A 17,207-nucleotide genomic window follows, 5' to 3' on the forward strand; every position below is an offset into this window, starting at 1 on the left:
CCACGGATCGTACAAGGTTACGATACCTATCGATACTCTGGCAGAGAACTCATTTACGTTGGAGATTGAACAAGAGGGGTGTTTCCCAGCAGCTGACAATAACAACAACATGGAGAAGTGGTTGGACTCTTGTTTAACGCCGCACTCAGTATTCCAGTATAGCAATATTCCAGCTTTATGACGGCGGTCTGTGTAAATAATCGAGTCTTGACCAGATAATCCAGTGATGAATATCATGAGCATCGATCCACGCAATTGAGATCGATGACATTCATCAAACAAGTCAAACCACCCGATTCCGTTAGTCGCCTCTTACGACAAGCATAGTCGCCTTTTACGGCAAGTATGGGTTGCTGAAGACCTATTCTACCCCGGATCTTTACGGGTCCACATGGAGAAGTGACACGGAATTCCTGATCACGTTGTCGTTCGCACTGTTTAACAGCAACTATTTGAGTAACATTCCGTACAAACCTACATACGTCGTACATGTACAGGAGACGTTTTGTTCTTATGATAAATAATACCATGACTACCCGAATACAAATACCATTCGTGTGCCACGCAAAGACATTTTTTAAACCAAATAAATGTTATAATCAATAAGTGAAGTGTTATTACACTATAGATATTAGAATGCAAAGAGAGATATACTTCACTATTTCCCCTTCAAATGGTCGCGAGCGCGCAGAATTTCATGTAACACAAAGTCACGGAAGAAAGTAAGGAACGTTATTCTAAATGCCAATGACGAGACCTTTGATCGGACAGCAGGCGTTCAGCATTTAAGATGCGTGTTATAGTCTGATGTGACGTCATGTATACTGGATCAGTTTGACAATACTGCTTGTTTTTTTATGTTAATGTCAAAATGTCAGGTTATAGGGAAAACACCAACGTTATACCTGGAAACATTCAAATAACAAAAATTGTCCAGGAAGCAGCGCACCCACGAGCGAGTTACGACAATGTGAGCTTTGGTTTGTTTGTTATTTATATATCCAATATATTTCAAGAATAAACCATGGACTCAAATACAAACATCAAGCTATTTGTATTTAGATGATCTCATTAATTTTTTTTATCTTTCTGTCGTGTGGCTCGCTTTAAAAGTTAGACAAAAAAGGACAACTCGTGCCAATGACCTGAATAACTTATCCAAACGTTTTAGAGTTATCCCCCTTTAAGTTGCTTTCAATTGCCAGTAACAATGAATTTTATCTCAAATGCTTTCAATAAATAATCTTATTTTTCTCTCTGTCAAGATCCATAATTCTTTTCAAAATTTGAAAGTGACACTAATTTTCGTTCACAAAGGGAGATAATTTAGGAACTGTCAAGGTGTCTCATGGGACACGCCACAAGTTAACGTGAACATACATATAATGTAATCCGTTTTTATCCTTTTGAATTAAGTAGAGCTAATAAACTGATTTGTCTGATTTGATTTATATCTGGCTAAGGAGTGAACTATTTACATTGTAAATGTGTGAAATCTATTCCCGAACGCATTGCTGAAGGTCATTTAAAAGTATTTGTCTGGTGACCCTATCCTTTACAATGATTTTATAAGCTGCATGTTGTCAAGTATCTAAGATTATTGTGGTGAAAATGTCTATTTTCATATTGATCAGTAAATTTCTTTTCATAAACATTTTCTGCGAAAATGTATTTGAATGTGAATTTGGACAATGTTTAAAATATATATATATAAATATGTGCCTAACTTTTGCCGTCAAAATACTAATAAATTGCGATATTTAATGAAATACATCTATGCCCCTTAAAAAATAGTTTTTAAATAATTATTCAACAGGCAATATCCAATCACTTGTTACCAAATATTTGTATTTCAATAATATAGATAACCTAGGTGTTGTTTCTAAAACAAAACAAGATACAATTACTTTTGCTAGAAAAACATTAAATATACTCTTAATACGAATATACTATACTCATATTTAATCATATGTATTTCCTTGTTAAATCAAAGTCACTTGTTAAAACCTCTCGTCCCACACCATTTAAGATCTGAAAAACTGACTGGAAACGCTTATGGTTTTGCCCTTTGTAACAATGTCATATTCAGATTGATATATAATTTTAATGCGAAATTCAAGACTTGCCATAAATGCGATCCAGAAAATATAACAGGTAAACACTGCGCATTTTGAAAACTATAACCTTGAGCACGGTTTCGCCGGTCGAATACAAAGGGAAACCGCACTCGACTAGAGTATGAACTTACACTAGCTGCCCCTGAGTTATCAATAAGGTCATGGTCATTACTATAGCCTGTCGAAACCTTATCAAATTTTTGAATAGGTATGTTGTTTCACACTTCTTCAGCATGAACTCGGATAGAAATACATTGTAAGTTATCAGCGTCATAGTTAAGTGGATCGCTGTGGCGATTAAGGACATTTCTGACGTTAAATCTTTGATGCTTTCTTTTTATTTTCGAACAATCAATTTGAATCACCTAATCTAAGTGCCCTAGTCGCAAGCACTTAAACAATTATAAGTGGTGTTTCTTGCCATCTGCAGTTTATGATAGCATACGTAACTGTAGTTGTGATGAGTTGTGTTATTACTTAAACAATAATCAGAGAAGTAAGGGAGTTCTTACTTTACTTAGAGATCAATGCGAGCAGGGGTCACCATGAGGTGTACTGAGAAGTACAGCATCAATCATCTGGTGATCTGAGTAGCAGACTGGAGTCTGGAATGCTACAGCACTGGCATGATCAGTAAACAACAAGTCCAGTGTAGCTCCAAGACAGTTAGTTGGAGAGTGAATGAGTTTAGTCATTTTCCGCACATTCTTTAAACATCTTCAACTTTCAGTTTTTCACTCGGATCACAGCTGAAATCCCCTGTAACTAAGACATGTTCTCATTCATGCTGCTTGGAGAGATTCTGCAGTTTCTGCATGAAATGAGAAAGTGAATGCGATAACCGTGCCCATGACAATTTTGGAGGAACATACACACATGCAATGCAGAACTTGCCAACAAGAAAGTAAATGTATTCAATACTGCGATATGACATTGCATCACATTGCTGGACACTGTTCTTGAAACTTGTTGATCTTGTAGTAGTAGACTGGTGTCTTAAATGCCACATCACCGGCATGATCAGTAAACAACAAGTCAAGTGTAGCTCCAAGACCGTGAGTTGAGAGTTGAAATCCCCAGTAACTAGGACATATTCACATTCATGCTGCTCGAAGAGATCCTTAAGTTCATGGAATGAGTAAGTAAATGTGACGACATCTTTGGAGGAACATACACACAAGCAATGCAGACTTGCTAGCAAGAACGGAAATGTATTCAATACTGCGAAATGACGTTACATCACATAGCTGTTCTTGAAAAACATACACAGCAATACCACGTGTAGTGTCCCCTGTATAGACTTAATATCCTCGAAGGTCTCTTTCACGTTAATCATTGATGTGAGTTTCTGTGAAACACAAAACATGAACCACACCGACAAACTTATCATTCTTCACATCCTCAAAATGAGCATTGAGAGAGTGAACATTCACGTGAGTCCATCACCATGACTGCTCTTAACAGGGTGTGTTCAGGTGAACAGTCTTTCATTCCACATTCTAGTCATTCTTTTTACTACAATTTTTGTGTTCATCAATACCTACAAGTTTTAGGCCTTTCCTTGATTTGATGCTTCTAAGAATTGTATACATGTTCACTTGACCCTGCTGGGCTTTAAATGTACATCTCAATTAGGTAATTTTGGTAATGGTTCTCAGACAACCCTGCATAGATCTTTTTGCAGAATGTGTAAACGGTTTCTGAATCATGCTCCGGAAACGAATGCTACACGTACAGTATATGAGCCCAAGTCCAGTTTCTTGCATGGAAACATTCTGAGAAATCCTAAACTGTCAAAAGGCACCAGTTCACCACTAGACCTATCTATGTGTCAAGTTTGGTGAAGAAATATTTACGGTTTTCAAGATCTGTTCCGGAAACGAGCACTACCGCTTTTCAGTCTTACTTAAACTTGTTGCTATGGAACCTGGAAAACTATTCTTTTTAAATAAACCAAACTATCAAGAGATACCAGTTTACCACTAGACCTATCAATGTGCCAAGTTTGGTGAAAAAATATGGTACAGTTTTCAAGATCTACTTCGGAAACGAGCACTACTTCCATTTTCAGTCAAAGTCAAAGTCGTCACTATTGGAACTCGAAAAATATTTGTTTTTAAAATCCCAAACTATCAAAAGGCACAAGTTAACCACTATACCGATTGATATGCCATGTTTGGTGAAGTAATAGTGTACGGTTTACAAGATCTGCTCCGGAAATGAGCACTGCCGCCATTTCCAGTCAAAGTCAATGTCGTTGCCATGGAGACTCGAAAAATAAAAAAAAATTAAATCCAAAATTATCAAAAGGCACCAGTTCACAACTAGACCTATCTTTGTGCCAAGTTTGGTCAAGATATCTCTCATGTTTTTTGTGTTATTTTCTGGAAACGAAACGTGACGGACGGATTGAAGGACGGAAGGACGGACGGACGGACTGCACTCATTCCTATACCCCCCTTCCACTTGGTGGCGGGGGATAATAATGTGGAAAAGGATACTTTCTGAGTTCTGCACCAGAAATGAAACGTGACTGACGGACAGAAGAACGGACGGCACCTATTCCTATATCCCCCTTCCACTTCTTTGCGACAAATTTACGACAAATTTAAGATATCTTAGGGCTACAATAGTTTCGAAATTACGCTACGATAGCCTACGATTTCTTTACGATAACTTTACTATAATTTTAGGGTTATGATAATTTCGAAAATGTAGGCCCTGTCAAAAATTCAATTTCCATTATATATTCGTTTATTGAATGAAATGTACTGATCAGTATAGAATTTTAAAATAGTAACTGCCATCACTGCAAACACGAAAACGTCGTTTTTTCCGTATATGGTCATAGGACGGAAAAACGACTAAAAATTCATTAAAATTGATTAATTGGCGAGCGTCTAGAAAGTGTCCGGAAAAGGGTCGAGTTTTTCAAGCGTAAAATGGACGGAAAAACGATGCTTTGTGCCCCGCCTTGTACAACTGTTAACAGCCAATGAGATGGCGCTGGTCCCCCGACGCACGTGATGCCTAAGGCATCCTTTCGGTAAGCATAAGGTTTCGTATTTCTGGCATGCCTTGCTCTAGTATCTGTCGCGCGTAGTGCAGCGAGATTAGCTGATAAGCTAGTTTTAGGATATGTAACATGTTAAAGGAATTCAGACACGCGCCAAGACGTCAAATCAAACCATGTTACCAAGTTTATTGTGATAACATATCCCTCCGCTATGCACAGTTACCTCTTTCGGATATGGGTTGTGTTTCATTTGGTTATAACAGTAACTATTTTTTTAGTTGAAGTTTACAAGATATACGGCTTTTCCATTGGAGGAGAGGTCGGTCACATGACGTTTTTCACGTGACTGTATTCCTGAAATGACATAAACACTGACCACTTCCACATTCCTGGGGAAAACCCTGAGAATTCCCTGGTACATGTACGAATTCAAACAGAAGCGTTGGTTCTCGTCATTTAGACCCTTTAATTTTGAACTTAGCGTCTTAGCTTAGTCTGGGATAAGTCAGAGAGTTGCATAGCCCGCTTAAGGATACCTCGCTACAACCCATCCTAGAGAAATAAAAACGAAAAAAACCAAAACATCGAAACTATCGTAGTGACAATCTACAGCAATCTATGTGTTTACCTTAGTATCTATTTGACACATCTTTACAATCGCCTTTCAATGATTGGCCAATTGATCAGTGATGACAAAAGCTTGAAATAACCACAGGTTTATTAACAACTTCGGAAATATCTCCCGTCACGTTTATCGTGTCGGCCATTTTGACGTATTGTACTTGATGTTAATGTATTACGACGCTCTGTCATTGTGATTGACTTACTGAGGCAATTCTTTAACAGATCTTCTCATCTACTGAGGATATTGTTTGGAATACATTTCTTATAAACAGACTAAAAGGGATGTTCCTCGCTTTTGGGGAACTATTTTATTCCGGGATGGCCTATTAAAGCTAGTAGTAAGTGAAGGCACCATGCGTGTATATGATCTGTTATTAAATGTGTTTAAATTACGGTTTGGGGGGTTAATAAAAAAAACTGACGCAAGTATATTCTAATCAAATCAATTGGGTAATTGAAGCAGCCTGGTTCCCCTGGTATGCGGCGCTGGCGCTACAGTGACCGAGGCAATGACTGCACAATGGCCGCCTCCACTAGACGAACAAACATGGCTGACACGCCATGTATATACTATAGAAAAACCCTAGAACGGGTTGTTAAATATTTTTTCTTAGCATTTTCATGAATGCTCTTGCAATGTATATGTCACGAGAATAACGTCCGTTGTTACTTTTAGTGAAGGAAAACATTATTTAAGCTGTTTCGAGACTCGAAAGTGTTCTTCAAATCAGTGAAATGTAAACAATGACACACACTAAATTTTCGACAGTGATACGTGCGTTAATGTTTCGTGTCAGCTCACTGTTAACACGAAATCGTATACATAATACGATCTTCATTTGATGAAGTAAATATCGCCGATTATGTCCCGTATTTTCACATTGTGAAATGGTGGTTTAGCGGAATTATTGAACGCCCAGTATCCTTAACAATCGTGTTTAATGACAGGGTCTGTCATTCGTTCCGATATTTGGCCTCTGGATTTTATTCACATGAAAATCCATTTATTTGACAATTGTTTTCTTATTACACAATGAAGTAATCATAAATATATCTAATAATTTTGGAATCATATTGGATTAATTTCAGTCTAGTGTTTCTGAACTATATCTCTGTGTGTTCTTGTTAAAATGTAGGGTCTGAATGGGATAATAATATAGAATATGATCATAATTAATTTGGTACAGTGGCATACACATCCATGAGTATTCTATATGATGCAATATAGCCTCTGGGGAATCCGTGTACAGAACAACATAAAGAACTGTGCATACCATTATTATTGAAAAATAGTTATGATTATAATTACCATGTTAGATGAATTATCTGTATACGAAATAATCTACAAATAAACGACTCAATAAAAGAAGTTAAGTTACATTATTGTTCAAGCAAAGGACAAAGACCCAGTATGATCATAAAGGACCACTCGCTAATTAGGTTCTTGTTTACTTAAGAGCAGAGTTGACCATGTTAGATGATATAACCAAAATCCAGGCGCTCCGCCGGGGGACTAACTCGTCTTGTTATTGTGTGGCATGAGCTGTGACGTAGACCCAAGAGAATAATGTAAAAAATGAGACCAACTCAAGTCTATAATGATTTGGAAAGTCTAGATTTCCACAGCTCTAGTCTGAAATTAAGAATTGTTCTGTGCTCCTTTTTAATTGCATTATTTTCATTTTGTAGACATGGATAGACCAACCAGGAAAGAAATTGATGGAATATTAATATCACATGTTACCACTGATCCAGTCAAATTCATCACATAATAATATATTAGTATTTGATATTACGACATTTGATTATGAGGGCATGATCATGTACATGTTCACTGTAGTAATGTACACGCTAGTCAACTTGATTATAATTTTCATTATAGTGTAGCGCGGCATCCTCACTTGTCATTGTGTGCCGGGACCCTGTCACGAAATATATTCGCCCCCAGAATAAAAAATCTCCCCCCCCCCCCCCCCCCCCCGGCGAATTTATACCGGTACTGTTCCGCCCCTCTCGAAATAAACTCTCCCCCCACCTACGAAATAAAATATCCCCCCAGAATATCCCCCCCCCCCCCCCCCCCCCCCTTTTCGGTCGTTTATATAAATACTTGCCATGCGTGTGTAATCGGTTAAATTGTAAGGTATACATTGTAGACAGACAGACAATAATGTATTAATGTCCCACTTCTGTACATACATAAAACAGCTTTGTACAAATAAACATTGATAGAATGTACAGAACCATTCAATAGAATTATGAGAGTTTATTAACAGAATATCCCACAGCTAAGTATATAATAAATTGTTGAATTAACATTAGATATGGTTGAGAATTAAGTGTGTGTATTTTCAATACATCTTAGACTGGTGAGCCGTCTGCTCTATGATAACCAGCCTACTCATATTTTTACCCTTTTCCCCATTGTTGGAAAGTGTGTCGTCTGCTACACCAGCTGGAGCCATCTGGTAACAATTTATCACAAGCTGTCAATAAACAATACATTATAATACATCAAGATGGCAGTTTCCATGTAAAGATTAAGTATTTCTAAGCAACTTAAAGATATGCACAATATCTAGACATATGTGTCTTTAATTTGCTTAGAAATACTTAATCTTTACATGAAAACTGTCATCTTGATGTATTATTCTGTTTTGTATATTGACAGCTGGCGATTGATTATGAGGTTATACTGTATCATTTTTACTGTTTTGATATTTTTCAATATGTTGTGGTCATCAGTTATGCAAATCAGTTTCGGTGTGTCTTTTTAACAAGGTGTTTTTCATTAAGATTCACCGCCAGCCCGATTGTAACAATTACATGTGCACTTTGCTTTAACGATGCCGGTTGATGTTGTTCAATATAGGCTGGCGGTGGGTGTTTTAGAATTTATTCTACATGCTAATCATTTCGGGAAGATGATACACATTTCTCTATATTTTGGGTTACTTTGCTTATAAAATTTCCGATTATCATTCTTAGTTTTACTTTTTCTCTTTTGCTGCGATAAAATAGTCCGAATCCAGGACCTTTGCATAGTCCAGATTTAAAGAGTATACATCTAAACGTACGCTGTCTTAAAGACACAGTAGATTTAATCACTGCTGAATTAGATAGTTATGATGTTGTATGTTTAAAGCAAGGACTGGTCGGCTCGGAGTCAGTATACTGTGTCTGAGTGGGGTATTCATTCAACTGCAGCATGGTATGTCAGTGAACTAGCATATAAGTCGGCATCAGTCCGGACTAGTACAAGCAGCCACACACACGCACACGCGTGCATGCACGTCGCTATATAAGTGCAATAATCTTGGACGCGACGTTAAACCCCATTTCACCTCACCTCACCTACACCGATACCATTTTCAAATCGTAGCCTGTATTAAGGAATATATTTTAGATCTTAAATCAGAGTATAACGGACAGCCTGAGCTGGAGGCGCGCGTGGATATGTTGACAGTTTGTACGTGTTAAAACCGAATGTTTGCGAGGATTAATAAGATTTCTGAATTTCAGTTACAACAGTAACCGTACATGTATTTGTCACATTAAGTTATTTTTAATTCAAATTTGTTTGGTATGATTATGTCTTATAATTATTTTAGGATGGAAGGTACAGTTACCAAATAACATATGCTGAAATATCAATTCATTATGACCAGAAAATATAGATATAAGGGCACACCGTCCATATATGAAATATAGGTTTGAGACATTCAAACGCTCGTGCACGTGCCATGCGATATGACGTCATTGATGGGGGCCTATGGACGTGCAATGTGTTACTGCACGTGCATCCTGTGCAGCTGTACACAGCATGTGCAACTCAAAATTCGCTGTCACTTTGGAAAGCATAATCTGTGGTCATTCAAAAATTCAAAACTTCTCAGGCGCAGACACAAGCATATCACAAGCAAATCATGCCAAGATTGACAGCTGCACAGCGTCATGAAGTCATTGGAATGATCCGAGCGGGAATGAGGCAACAACAGGTGGCAACACATTTCCAATGCCATCGTAACACGATATCGGCATTGGTGAGGCGTTATCAGAACACAAATGACGTTGCCGACCAACCACGTTCAGGACGTCCCCGAGTAACGACGCCAAGACAGGACAGATGGATTCGAGTTACACATCTCCGACACAGGTTCCAAACGGCAGTAACGACGTCCCAGACAATTCCTGGACTGCGCGTATCCATCCCAACACTGTCAGGAATCGTTTACGTCAGTACGGGTTTCGACCACGACGCCCTGCCATACGTCCCATCCTGACACACCGTCATCGAGTCAAACGTCTAAGATGGTGTCGAAATCATGTTCGCCAACCTCGAATATGGTGGAGAAATGTTGTCTTTACAGATGAATCGAGGTTCAACATTTCCACAAGTGACGGGCGCCAACGTGTCTACCGGCGTTTGGGAGACCGTTATGCACGCAACTGTATTGTGGAGAGAAATCGTTTTGGAGGTGGCTCTGTGATGATTTTGGCTGGGATAACAGCACGGCACCGAACCCCTTTGGTGGTTGTTCAGGGCAATCCCACCGGTGTTGGCTACAGAGATCAGATTCTGAGGCCTGTAGTCATTCCTTTCCTGCAACGTCATGGCCCGGGATTGACATTTCAACAGGACAACGCTCGTCCTCACACGGCTAGGGTCGCAATGGATTTCCTACACCATAACAATGTCATGTTACTGCCATGGCCTGCAAATTCTCCAGATCTCTCCCCAATAGAGCATGTGTGGGATGAAATGGAGCGCTGTCTGCGTCAGCTTCCACATCCTCCAGATAACGTCCGTGACTTGGCACAGGATTTGAGGAGGATATGGCAGGCCATTCCCCTGGCCTTCCATGCCCATTTGGTGGATTCCATGCGTCGCCGATGCACTGCTGTGATTCACGCACAGGGTGGTCATACCCGTTATTGACTTTGTGACTTTGTCGTTTGACCCTCTACTCCATTTTGATCTTCTCACGTCATCGTAACAGATGTTGTTCAGGTCCCGTTGACATTTTCTTATGGTCCGATCATTCAGCTGCTACAGCATCTGCATCATTTTGTTCTTGCTGTGTTGTATTTCAGTCCAGAATATATTTTCTCCGTGCACAGTTTCTTTATGTGGCTAGTATATTTTTAAAGTAACCCTCCTTACATTAAAGATAACTATTTAAAGAATATAGTACTTAAAGACATTGCAGCAAACCGAATAATCAGAGGGGAGACTTAATACTGAGGGGGGCGCGAAATATATCCGCCCGGGGGAGATTTTATTTCACAACAGATTCTCCGGGGGAGAATCTGTACCGGTATAAAATCTCCGGGGGGAGAATTTGTACGGGGGAGTGTTTATACCGGGACACCGGCGTCAGTACAATTTTCGTAGTTAAAAATATGTATCTACAAAATATAATCTGAAGCAGCCAAGAACAATATTTTTTTATTAACGCTTACTTTCATTAATAGCATTGAGGCAATCTAGGCTTGACAAATAGTTCTAGACTTGAGTTGGATTCCTTTTAAATTTATTCTCTATGGACTGGGAGACGCACAAGAGCGACAGTATCGCATGGAGAACTGGAGGACTGGGTCAGTGTAATCGGATAAGGGCTGTTTCGGGTTTGGGCTGTTGACTGAATAGAACAACGGCTCACGAACATGGGCACAATGTAGAGATTAAACCATTAGCACCTCTGTTTATATAAGATATGTTATTGTGATTTGAAATCTCTTTTGAACAATTGCGAGTTATTGTATACTCTGTATTCTTTCTTTATGATAGAATATATATTTTCTACTTTTGCTTGTTGAATTATCCACAAATAATGAGAACTACAATGTAAACCTCTCTCTGGAGATATACAATAATACTACTGAAGGGCATATCTGACTAATCGACTAATATTTCTTTCTTAAATACTGTCTGTTACAGGAATTCTCATCATTATATTATACTTTGTACAGTATTAACGTCAAATAATGGCAAATTGTGTATCTTTCTACATTTTGAATTCATTATAATTGCTGCAATAAAACCTTAAGACCAGATAGTGATATAAACGAATATGATCTATACTGTGATAAATGAATTATTAATTTCGTATTATGAATTAAATAAACTGAAATATGATAGTAAAAACAAATTATTTTAATCTGTTCGTGTGAGAAGGTAACGAGAGATCTAGGCAACTCACTAACGTAACCATTATTGAAAAAAATCAAATATTCAAAGTTTAGGGGTTTGAACATGTACATTGAATGACGGACAAGAAAGCAATGCAATAATTAAATTATGAATCAAATTATGTTATAAATATAACAGAATATATAGAAAATATAAGTTTAATTTCTCATTGTTGGAAGGTGTTTAATAATAGTTTTTGTTTGAGTGTTTGTTGTTAAACGCAGCACTCAGCAATATACCAGCTATATGACGGTGGTTCGTAAATAATCCAGTCTGGACCAGACAATCCAGTTATGATCATCAAGAGCACCGATCAACACAATTCGGATACGATGACATGCATCAACCAAGTCAGCGAGCCTGACCACCCGATGATGTGAGTCGCCTTTGTACAAGCAAGGGTTGTTGAAGGCCTATTCTAACCCCGATCTTCACGGGTATTTTTTTAAATAATATGTTGCAATGAAATTATGTACATGTCCATAATAAATATGTATAAGTAGATGGATAATATGTCCATACACGGCAATTAGATGGGTTAGACTGCAAATGGTTCAATGATGGGTTCTGTTACAAGTCCATATTTCAAGACATGTATTTGATATTCATAGCAACTCCACAAAAGCTACACAATGGCGACAAAACGGTACCAGCACCACAGATACCAATAATACATTTTTTTTAACATGAGATACATATAATTACTTTAAAGTTAAAACTTGTATCTAAATAGAAAATTAGAAGGATTAAGATGAAACACTTCTGACATTTTTCGTATTTTATTTTCGTTTGGAGAGAGAAGTAGTGACTTGAATCTGATGGGTGTAAACAGCTTTTTTCTTCCGCCCAGTCCTCACTGCAATGCTATAGCCCCAAATGAAACAAGCCTAGATGTTCAACAGGTTCAGGCTGAAATGTCCATCCCACTGGGGCTCCTTTAAATTTAAATATAGTTTCTCGTTTTAATCAAAGTAATATATTTTCAGAGACTGAGCGTTAGTCTAGCCGTGAGGTACAACTATCCAAAAGATCCCATGCGTGTCTATATATCTTCAGACAGACTCTCCATGTTCCTATCGATATGTGTCAAAATACAAATAAATTAAATATTACAGCAATGGTGAATAGGTTACTAGTATATGCGCATGTCAGCGTCGATCCTACAATATCCTTTTGCGCAAAATACATATATACTGATGAATTAACATTCGTGCTTTAAGCTCTTTTTCTACAGGATATTATGGGGTGTTACATCACACCAGAAAGCCAGTTCCAAATTCAAGTCATAATTTCATGGTCCGTCTTGTATGTTGGAAACCAATATCGCAATATGGCTGAATATTGTTAAACGTGGTATTAACCCGATTACTCACATAATTATTCCATTTTCTTCATGCACGTTCTACAATCATCTACGAACACTATCTATAAGGAGGTATATCTATATTCATCCAAATGTTCATACATATATGTCTAGACATATCTGTATAAATAAGTCGTCCTGCACTCTTCCTTAAAAGGTAGATGCTAAGCATTTCCTCTGTATGTATTTATATATGTAAATATCGTTTTAATGTCAACTCTGATGTAGTGAACGTACCACAGACCTGATGCTAGAATTGCACCTAATCTCTGAAAGGAACATATTTGACAGAAAAAAACAGTTATAAAAGAATAGTTATAAAATATAATAAAAAGGAGCCGAGAGACCTTCTTCATTTTGCCAAATATTGGGCTGTGTTGGACATATTTGTTTCGGGGTCTGTATGACAGACAACACTGATGCTTTTAAGTATAAAGATAAGCAAGTACAGCTGTTGTATATATTCAAATATGTTGGTGATAACCCAACCTTGAAAAATATTGAACGATGAGTGGTAACTATTTATGTCTTTATTTCAAATTAGGATGATAACACATCGGGTAAGCATGGCACTTTAATATACGTATCTTGTTAACCCAACAGTTCTTTTTAAGTAAGAGCAACATGTATATCGAGAGTAAAGGTTTGGTGCGTGACTTATCACTCATTACTTTCAGAAAGTGTGCATATTCTGTTTATCGGCAATAAATGACATAAGACGATTCATAAGGGTAAATACGATTTACTTCAGAACTAGGATATATTACTTAAATGTTAGGGGAAAATGTAAAAACTATGTAATTAACATAACTGTGGGCGGGTTTAAAGGATTAGGGTCCTTGCTTGGGCTTTGTGTTGGACGTGTAGACGACATTTCAAGGTTTGACGTATCAATGACCAAAATGATGTCTGATGCAATTCTCTGCCTTTTCAGGTGAACAATTTGCTTGCCTTTGCGGGTGCCACTAGTGGAGCGGATTGAGCTCGCGTTTTTGCGAGCACCCAGTGTCATCATTTTTATGGTGAATCATGAAACATGCTCCTGGTCTTGTCGTAATCGTGCAGTTGGCGCTACTTTTGGCAAGGGTTTCTTATGGTAATGGAAATGCTTATGAAAAGATAGAATGCTAGTGTATATGGTCATATAATTAAGACACAAACGACGAGTAGGAGTTGTTTATTGTTCCATAAACAACGACCACGACTTGTTATTTCTATATGAGATATCCACATTATTTACAGCCTCTTTTAAGGGTGTTAAATTAGGAAAAAGTACACGTTTTAAAATATTTATCCTACAGTGAAGTAGTCCTCCACACTATACATTCAGTGAAGAAGCCCATGAACATATTAACTATGTAACATACATTAATCGAAATAAGATGAACAGTTGAAGTTTGCAAATGATATTTTTCGGTCGAACGTCTATCAGCCAATAGTACATTATTGAATTGTGACTCCACAGTGATTTTGCAAGGCTACCTTCATAAATGTCATGACGCATTTTAGGCCAGGGTTCTATACTCGCATTAATGTGCTGTCTTATGATTGCATTAATTTCATGATTTACAGTATATATGAAGAACATTTCACGTGGGACCAACAGAGGGACTTATGACTATCGACTTGCTAATTACTTTTTTATATTCATGCTAGCTCAAACGATCCATTGGTTTGATTTATTTTTATGGTATCCACAAAATAAGTAGGATCCGATTTTTTTCCGTTTTTGTTGAAATAAAACTGAATTATATTTGCTGTTGCCAAATTGTTACAAAATGTTTGGGCACAGCAAGGCTACGTATTCACAACATATTGTGCTGGGCACAGTATAGCTGGACTGAAGGAGGGCCGTATTCCTCCTTGTGGGTGACCTGCTTGGCAATATGGGATAGGAAAACTGCAGGGGCTGAGGGCAGTCAAGTTGATGGTTCAGACAGATAAGAGAGATCATTTTACAAATGTGAAACCTCATTCCACAAAGGAATAGGCGAAAGCTGAAACTTGGTGAGATTTACAGAACAAAGGCAGTTAGTTCTAGTTTCTTACTGATACTCGATGATACATTTAATGAAACAATTAATGTGAATGTGTGTGTGTGTGTGTGTGTGTGTGTGTGTGTGTGTGTGTGTGTGTGTGTGTGTGTGTGTGTGTGTGTGTGTGTGTGTGTGTGTGAAGAAGAAGTAGAAGAATTGTACAGCATAAAAATGACTACGTAGTTCGAATAGATATGTAGAATGCCCGGTCACATTTTTTTGAGTAAAAGAAAACACTACTTATGTTTACATTGCATGCATCGAATATCACGTTTCAAATATTTTACAATATGTACATATTATAGTTCAGCAAACAGAGATTATCATAACGCAAAAGATTTCATTCATCAGAATGCACTAAAAAGTTCAACTGGTCAGGAGGTGAGAGTTGCGGAAGATTACGATAAACATACAGATCTCCTTTCGAATATCTAAAGTGTGAATAAAGATGACAGCTTGCTATAACGTGTACTGCATTCCTGCAGATTTAGCAATGTCATCAGCTATAAAAATTTATGTCTAAATGCTCATGCAGACAAAGACCCAAATGTTTATAGGCATGATCATATTATATTCTAAGCAAATATCTCCACATTTATAAAACAAAGCTAGATTGAGTCTTTGAAGGGCATTAAGAAGTGATACACATAAGGAAAAAAATATGAATGTCAACGTCTTTATTATGAGGAACACAACGTTTCGGTGTATATACTCACCCCTTCATCGGGTGAATAAATGCTATGAGGCAGAGAACATATACAAGTACCTGTAAGAACAACAAAAGTAAAAAGATAGCAAAGAAGGAAACGTAACAAGGGAAGCCAACAGATAATTAGCGCTGATTACCCCGGCCTCCCGTTTGCCCATTGTCTATTGCCCATTACCGATCATTCATAAGTTAGGTTTTGGCTTTAATTTGTCCATCAACGTCCATTATCTCAACCTTAAATATTACGAGAATATGTAGTTTACTGAGAATGGATTAGACCGCTGACTTGTTTCCTGGCGATTGGGTGCCTCACTCACAGTGTGGGCTCAAACCCCGGACGGGAGTCAACCCCAAAAAAACACGAGAATCTGTACTTTACTAAAAAAGTGTTATCCCAATTATGACATTTGTCGTCAAGAAAGCACAATAAATATATTCGGCTTTGGATGGGTAATAATATCACAGACATTTACGGATATTGATGACGACTTGGTAATGACTTCGTAACGCACGTCTTTTCATTTCAGGGATTGGTCAATCAAAATTCATCTTGGGCGGGATGGTAGTTCGAGTTGAATAAGCATGTTAACTATGATCTTCTTAATGTAAAGAATGCCGCGCATGAATGTATTAATGAGATTCCCAGGTACATGGGGCCTTTTCGTCCCAAGGAATACGCACAGTGGAGATTTAAATGGGGATATGGTGTACATAATGTCATCAAACCAGACAACGTTGGTCCTTGACTGATTGTGGCGTAAGACACACTTATTCACTTACTTGTATCGGAAATTGAATGTTCATCTCAATTGTTATTCATGAACACGTAATATATGTTTAAAGAAATAAAACAGTGCCATAATAACTACAACTTTATTGACTTTATTGGGTAATCAAAAAAGAGATCGCGACGTAAAATAGCCCAAATATCATACGATTTCACTTGTCCACCACCTTGGGGGCAAGGCGAAAACATTTCAGGGCGTTTGAAGCCACTGAGAATGCCCCATGCAGAGTTGGACGAACATTCTGCGGTAACGCGGCTGAGTTGACCAGAGGCGATCAGCAGTATTTCCTGTCCAGGTTATTTAGGTCCGTGTGTGTGTGTGTGTGTGTGTGTGTGTGTGTGTGTGTGTGTGTGTGTGTGTG

General features: G+C 37.9%; 1 protein-coding gene across 1 annotated transcript in view; it reads right to left on the reverse strand.

Annotated features, from left to right (window-relative positions):
* LOC124131190 overlaps positions 1-17,207 on the reverse strand; it is a 118,879-nt gene that overhangs the window by 14,193 nt on the left and 87,479 nt on the right. The window lies entirely within an intron of this gene.

The sequence above is a fragment of the Haliotis rufescens genome, unplaced genomic scaffold (genome assembly GCF_023055435.1).
Source record: "Haliotis rufescens isolate VD_foot unplaced genomic scaffold, xgHalRufe1.0.p SCAF_14, whole genome shotgun sequence".
Taxonomy (NCBI): Eukaryota; Metazoa; Mollusca; class Gastropoda; order Lepetellida; family Haliotidae; genus Haliotis; species Haliotis rufescens.